This window comes from Acartia tonsa, chromosome 2, assembly GCF_053477335.1.
Source record: "Acartia tonsa isolate MP-2025a chromosome 2, ASM5347733v1, whole genome shotgun sequence".
NCBI lineage: Eukaryota > Metazoa > Arthropoda > Copepoda > Calanoida > Acartiidae > Acartia > Acartia tonsa.
Window position 1 is genome coordinate 23,883,369 of NC_137261.1, and position 8,304 is coordinate 23,891,672.

An 8,304-nucleotide genomic window follows, 5' to 3' on the forward strand; every position below is an offset into this window, starting at 1 on the left:
GGCATATTATCAACCTCCAAAAATATCTCATCGGACGGACAAATTTCAGGTAAAGGAAAAACGTTAAAATTAACCTCCTCTCCTAAAACTTCCGTTCGAGCATGAATTTTTCGAATTTTATCTCTAGCCACAACCTGATTTTTCTTGATGGGATTATTCCCAAAAGGTGCCAACTCATACAATGCATCCGAAAATTTCTTAACTACAATAAAAGGCCCTCCATAAAAAGACTGTAATTTCTTGGACACGTCAGTCTTCACAATATTAAAGAAAGCATAACAAACATCTGTCACCCTCAATGCTTCCTTCTGTACTCTGTGTTTATTTTGAACCTCTAAATATAACTTGGATTTTGTAGAAATTCTCTTAATTACATCCTCCATATTTTTCAGAAATTCCAAATACGACCGCGAGGATGAAGATTCAACAGACGGGACTGGTGATAGAAAATCGAGGGGAATACGTGGCTGCCGACCGAAAACCAGAAAAAATGGAGAATAGCCAGTTCTAGAACTCTTGGAACAGTCAATCACTAACGTAGCCAAAGGTAATTTTTTAGCCCAGTCCTTTGTTCCATGATTTTCATCTACTTTCAAAGCAGCATACAAACTCTGATTTTGCCTCTCTACAGGATTCGAATTTGGATTCCTGGGGGGAATTAGGACAGTATCCACCCCCAATCCTTTCATCACACCTTTAAACACACTGCTTGTAAAATTTGTACCTCTATCCGATCTCAAAGCCCTAAATAAACCATAGGTAGGTACAAAATTTTCCAATATAGCCTTTACAGTTGTTTCCGTTTTAGCATCAACCAACGGACATGTAAAAACATATCTAGAAAATAAGCAAACCATGATTAAGACAAATTTAACCGTCTGTCCCTGATGATAACATGGAGTCCAAGGACCAACTAGATCCACTGACATATTAGCAAAAACTTCACTACTTTGAACAGAATGAGTTATAGGTGAAACATGTTTAGGATTACTTCCAGCCTTTTTCAAACATGTAATACAACTTCGCATTCTCGATTCCACAAACTTGTTCACGCCAGGCATAAAAAATCTCTCATTTATTTTACGTATTGTCTCCTGCACACCTCTATGTCCAGAACCATATCCACCATGAGCTGAATCAAATATATCATTGTATAAAGAAAGAGGCACTACAGGCCTCTCGACAAAACCCCCTTCGGCCAAAGGCTGTCTGAAAATTACAACCCCCTCTAGCACATACATATGGCCAATAAGATTGTACAATAGTTCTTTTCTGCCCGATAACTCCGCCCTCTCATAAGACGACAACTGTCTCCTTTCCAATATCCATAACCTTATTTCATTTAGGATCTCGTCCTGCTGAAGACTACTTTGCCAGACAAACTCAACATCCACCTCATCCTCTGCAGAATGTACCTGCATAATGGAATATATTTGATCCAGAAATGGTGAATCATCCAGGTAAGGATCCAAAATTTTATTATCTGTCTCTCTACACTCCTGACAATCCTTCAGTCGATGTTCCTTACAATCTAACTCAGTTCTCGACAAATAATCTACATTCACATGCTTAGTCCCCTGTCGATGGATAACTGTAAAGTCAAAACTTTGCAAGAAAGTTATCCATCGATAGGTGACACCGTTTATTGATCCTTTAGCCCAACGTTTATAATGCACTAGTGAAATACTGTCTGTCCGAACTACAAATTCACGAAACCTACAAAAGTGTAAAAAATTCTTTAATGCATATACTAATGCACCTAATTCTCCTTTATAGGAAGGATAATTTTGTTCCGCAGCATTACACTTTTTACTACAGACACCAAACACTCTCTCTACACCATCCTGTTCTTGTGAAATAATCCCTGCAAAATACTGAGAACTATAATCTACATCCACGATAAAAAGATTAGGATTATCCCATTGAGGATAGCCTTTACACATCTCAGTCTTGAACATTTCCATAAATTCAGTCCATACTCTATTCAATTCTTCTGTCCACTTTATTATAGTGTCATTCCTGTGACTATCCAACATGCACGACCTCTTAGCATAATCAGCAAAATATCCTCTGTAATAATTGGTAAATCCCAAAAACTTCTGTAACTCCTTCCCTGTTCTAGGCTTGCCCCAATCCTTAATCCGTTCCAAATATGCAGGATTCATTTTCAATCCATCGGCACTAATAATATGCCCCAAATAATGGCATTCTCTAGTCAATAAATCACACTTATCTAAATTCAATTTCAGGTTGACCTGCCTAAGAACTTGAAACAGTGCCTGCAGATGCTCTACATGTTCCTCTGGACTTGATGAAAACACGATCAGATCGTCCAAGTAACTGATACAGAATCCATACATACCTGGCAGGATAGACAGCACCTTATCCATCAGAGCACAGAACAGGCTGGGTGCATTACACAACCCAAATGGCAACCTGTTAAACAAATACATCCTGTTTGCTGCACTAAAAGCTGTCAACGGTTTAGAGTCCTCATCCATAGTCATCGAATGGTAGGCAGCTGTCAAATCAAGAGTACTGAACACCTTGCCAGAACCCAGCTTCGTCAGATTATCAGAAATCAGTGGCAGCGGCCACGCCACCCGCTTAGTCACGTTGTTCAAATTGCGGAAATCGATGACAAACCTCAACTTAGCCTCTGCTCCAGGTGCAGCCTTCTTTTTCACAGCAAAAATAGGACTAGACCAATCCGAGAAACCCTCTTCAATAATGCCGGCGTCCAGCCATTTGGTTAACTGTTCTTTCAACTTAGCATCGTACTCTGGATTCAATGGAATATTTCTGGCCTTCACAGGTTTAGCTCCAGGTAACAATTCTATGTTATATGTCATTAATCGACAATCACCAATATCTGAATCATTCATTGAAAAGATATCAAAATTTTCCAAACAAATTTTAATAATCCTAGGTTTCAATTCTGGATTTTCCTTAATCATCTGGTTTTCATCTAACTTCAATTTTTGAATAATAAACTGTACCCGTTCATGCATTTTTTGCCCCGACATTTTTTCTGGCTTATCCAACTCATTAATTGTTTTATTACAGGTGACACCTTGATTATCCATGACGAAACAATGCCCCATCTTCACATTTCTCAGCAAGGTAATAGGTTTTATTGACGCATTAACTACATTAACCACGCAGGACCCATCTTTCCGTGGCTGATACACTCCCTCAATAATCATAATCCCATTGCCACTTGTCATCTTAGAAGAATTAGGGGACACGTACCAAAGCCCATCATTCTTTAATCCAGCCACATGCACAACAGCTGTAGATCCTCCAGGATAAAAAATAGTTTTGTCCAGCAACTTCACATTATACTTCGTTGAATATAACTCTCCAAACCCACCCCCCTCTTTTATCCCTGGCAAGGTAGGTTTAGATGGAATTTCAGAATTCATTCGTCCGGACAAAATAGGAATTTTCTGTACCTCCGCCACCACCTGTTTCTGTAAACAGGAATTATTAGGAACAGATTCCCCACAAAATTCAAACTTATCCTCATCCAAACAAATGTTAATTTTATTCTTTTTCAGGAAATCAGATCCAAGATTCACCAACCTACTCGTCACCTCAGGTACATAAAATATCTCTGTAAATACAGCTTGAGTTCCAGCAAATCTAAATTTCAACTCGACATATCCAATAATATTAACTTTCTTTAAATCTACTGAATACGCTGATAATTTAGCAGGACAAAACTCAATTCCATGTTTATCAAGAATTTCTCTAGATATTAAAGAATTAAAATTATTCCCTGTATCAATAATTCCTAACTCCTTCACCGTAATATCAGCCCCTGGCACAAAGAAATCTAAATCCGCACAAATAGGCATTTTAGTTATCTTCAAAAACTTCACAATCTCTTGAAAACACTAGTCATTTCTATCCATATATCTTCGAATTAAAATCTTCATGCAGGATTACAAATAATTAATATATCCATGTCAATTAATTTCAAATTTTAGATATACATCATTCCACTACACAGCAGTCAGCCCTCCATCCCTTACCAGCCGCCAACATACTGTTCGATTTATGAAATCCTGTACACCTTCCAGACTACCAGCAACTCACAGCTACACACCAAGCCTTTTGCCATACAAGTAAGTACCTCTCATTAACACGATCACACCTTGACTGAAGAATAAGCAAGACAGTAATACTTTATAAAGTTGAGAGCAATTATCTGAATACAAAACAGCAAAATTAACTAATTACACATAGCAAACGCAGAAAAAAATCAATTACAGTACTATAGCCTATATAATGAATACGAATAAAAGAACGATCTATAAATTTCATTCATTTCAAATGAAATTTATATATCGAATCAATCATATCCATTACATAGGATATTGCTGAAAATTGTTCCTAGCTATGTCAGCAATCATAGCCTCATACTGTTTCTCATCTCTGCTCTTTTCAGAATCCACAACAGGCCCCACCTGATTGACCGTCTTCTTCAGAAACTGCTCAGGTATTACCCTATTATTAGGCACTCCAGAACCTTCTTTCTTTTCGCTACCCGCTGAGAAAAACCTAGCTTTGGTCTTTCCTATGCGAGAATCAGGAGCTGGCGGCTTACCTCTCTCTTCTGCCAGCAACTAGCCACTACATGACCTTTTTTCCCACAATACCAACAAATCATAGTTTTAGCCTTCGAATTCAGAGCCCCAATCACGTTCTCAACCTGATCCCAAGGAATATCATCATCCCCTTCAATCCACGCATTATTATCGCCAATCTCAGTCCTGCCCTCCATATCAGATACATGCACTTCACTGATTACAGGCCTAGCTTTTACCTCCCTAGAATCCTCTAGCTTCAACCCTTCCATAGCCTGAGAATAACAGGATGTTACATTTTCAGGTGAGACGTGTCCAGAACGGGCCCAGCTTATGTAATGCTGACCTCTGCGAATCAAATAAGTCAAGAAAGCACTATAATCTTCCAGTTAATGCATAGATTCAATGAAATTAGCCATATCTCTAGCTAAATCAGAAAACAGCAAATTCTTAGCCACATTATTGTAGAAATCACGCCAAGATTGTCTAGAAATTTAACCAGGATGCATAAGCCTAAACAGCCGTAACTTAGCATTGAAAAACACATCCACATTCTGACCACTCTTTTGTTTCAGGGCGTAGAAGAATTCAGTAGCTGACTCTGTATCCGCAAAGGGTATCACCAACCTTCTTATCAACAGGTAATAACCTAAAGCACTTAGGGAAGCATTAGCCTCCGGCGTAATAAGCCTCCCCATCTTCTTCCCTTTGCACTCAAAAATCCTATTGTACAGGACGTCCTTGAAAAGCATAGGATCCTCCAACTTTGCGAACCGAGCAACCCTCCATAAGGATAAGAAATAATCCTCAAAATCAATGTTTCCATCCCAAAATGGAGCATCCCGCACAAAATCACTATCCCACTTGACTCCTCTTACAAGACAAAACTCCTTAAACTGCTCCTCTACAGTCTGTTGGCTTACACTACCGCCGGCCACCTTTTTATAGGCCTTAAGCACTTCAGCCCTTTCCTCAATTAAAGGAAATATATCCAATAATTGATTCTCATATTCGGTCAGACAACTCTCACGAACATTCATCCAATTTCCATTCCCAACCGGACCCAAAAACTCAATCTGCGAAAACTTCAAATGTCCAGGAGCACTTTTCACCCTTTTAGCCTCAAAATTTGTAGAATCCAATTTAGCCTCCACACTCAAACGATTAATGAAAGATGTATTAAACGAATCATCTCCCATCGATTTGGCTGCAGATACACTAGCCCCCATACTTGTCTCATACAGAAAACCGCTAATATCCCCATCCGCTGGCAATTGCGCCACCTTTTTCTTAATAGTAGCCAAATCAACATCATAACCTAACTTCTTATGCTCATCAGAATTCTTGAACTCCTTCACCTTATTCTCCAGCCGTTTATTCGCCGCCGTTAGCTTATCCACCTGACCTTTAACAGTCGTATGCTCCTTTAACATTGCCCTAACATATTTTTTTATGCTTTCAGGCACAACGTCATTCTCCACCTCACCCAACGCCGACTCTACATTCGCATTGGCACCTGCACCAACATCCTCATCCACAGCATCATCCTCCTCCCAATTTTCGGGAGTTCCATCATCATCCTGACTGTCAGTCTCCCGAGGACGCTTAGGCGGCCGTCCACGCTTGCCCTCATTTTTACCCCGCTCTCCTTTTTCTCCATCAGCCATATCCGAGCACTAGAACTAGATTCGCCGTGAAATTTAGATCAGAAGAGTTAAAAAGTGAAATTCCACAGAAACCTAAAATATAAATCAAGTTAGAAATATAAAAAATAAAACAAAACTGTGAAAAATCCGAGATAAAAAAATCTCAAAAAGTGATTGAATTCAAATTAAACACCACTTCCCCCACCCTTAACTCAGTAGCAGGTCTAAATAACACGTAGCACAATAAGACTGCGCCAAATGTGAAAAAGACAGACTTACATAAGTTAATGATAGAGTAGACTTAATATTCAATTCAAAATGCAAACAGATTTTTAAGTATTTATTATATTGGATTAAATGCAGTTTTTGAGTAAATAAGATTATATATTGATACTATATTTAGAAATGATTAAATATGTTAATAAGTCAAAACTACTGATTATTCAAAGCTGGAAAGTTCTGAAGTAGCAGGATGTCTGTCTGTATATCAGGACACCAAGCAACAGGATGACTGTCTGTTTAATTAATACAAGGTATTAATTAACTATGCACTTTGAAGGGGTAGAATATCTGCCTATGCAAACTATCTAAAGTAGTAGGATGTCTGTGAATAGCTGTATTGGTCTTAATAAAGACTCGAACCCAAACCAGATAATGTTCTGTGTTAGGACTCTCAATATCAACTGACTTAAATATATTTTCTCTTTATTCTTTCTGAGAGCAATTAAAGAGTAATTAAGAGTAACAACTAAAATATGTCTGCAAACTTAAATATATGACGTCACAACATAAATATATGACAGTATATTTACACAATAACAACAAGCTATTCTTTCTAAATTGCTAGTGTAAAATAAAAATAATAATGACCCCAGGAACAATCTGTTCTGTATCTTCCATATAGTTCAAGAAATATTTACAAACTTTAAAAGGTCACTCTTTCACTTTAGTTCATTAGAATTCTTAAAGTTAGACAACATGTAGATTGTCGTTATACAATTCTGTATTTGTTTTTCTTTTTAAAATAAGTTCTTTTGTTATCAATAATACTTTTGGATTATTAAAATTATCTTTTTTGATAATATTAAAGTATAAGACAATGAACGATAAATTTACATACACTTCCATTTATGACAAACAAAATTACCCCTTCAGGTGTAGATTAAAATAATTTGTGTAAAAGTTTGGACACTGCTAGTTTGTATAATCCAATCAAGATTTAATACAAGTCCCCAAAGTTTTTATGTGGGAATGAAGAACTTATTTTGAACATTAGTTCAAGGTAGATTTTGTTATTGACTGTCCTTTTAAATTGTAGAATAGGGAATGAATGTGTGTAAGTGATAATATATCAACTTGGTTCCGAGGTTTATTTTTATAACAAAATAACAATAGAAATTTACTAAAATACAGTTTCTATGCAGTCTCCCTATCTCTATTTTCTCGAAACATACCCATTAACACTTACAACTTAGGTAACCAAGATATTATGGGGTTTCCCTTAAAGTGTTTAGTCGAGCAAAGAACCCCCCTTATTAGTAGCGAAGCTACTCTATAATTCACTTTGTCCGTCCGTCAGTCCGTCAGTCAGTCCGTCAGTCAGTCCGTAACGCTATGGGGGAAATGGGATTTACTCCTATAAAAGATAGAATGCTGAAATTTTTTGACAACATTCCCATCATTAAGGAGCACAATTGACTATAAAACATCATTGGCGTTCGGACCGATTTTTAGCAGGTTTTAGGCTATTTTTATATTCTTCACATTTTTCTCCATATCTTCAGTGTTTATGGTCCGATTTTCAAAATTTTTTCAGTTACAGATATCAAAATTAAATTTCCCGTCGTTTAAAGGAACAACCATGAAGGCCAGACTGCCTTTTTAGCAGGTTTTAGGCTATTTTTATATTTTTCACATTTTTCTCCATATCTTCAGTGTTTATGGTCCGATTTTCAAAATTTTTTCAGTTATAGATATCAAAATTAAATTTCCCGTCTTTTAAACAAAATAACCATGACGGCCAGGCTGCCTTTTTGGCAGGTTTTAGGCTATTTTTATATTTTTAA

General features: G+C 37.2%; 1 long non-coding RNA gene across 1 annotated transcript; it reads left to right on the forward strand.

The window, feature by feature from the left end:
* Window positions 1–3,075: 3,075 nt before the first annotated feature.
* Window positions 3,076–4,028, forward strand: LOC145312756 (uncharacterized). The gene is made up of 3 exons (XR_013877107.1): window positions 3,076–3,123; window positions 3,561–3,601; window positions 3,993–4,028. It is a non-coding gene; the product is annotated as an uncharacterized LOC145312756 (long non-coding RNA).
* The last annotated feature ends 4,276 nt before the right edge of the window (window positions 4,029–8,304 follow it).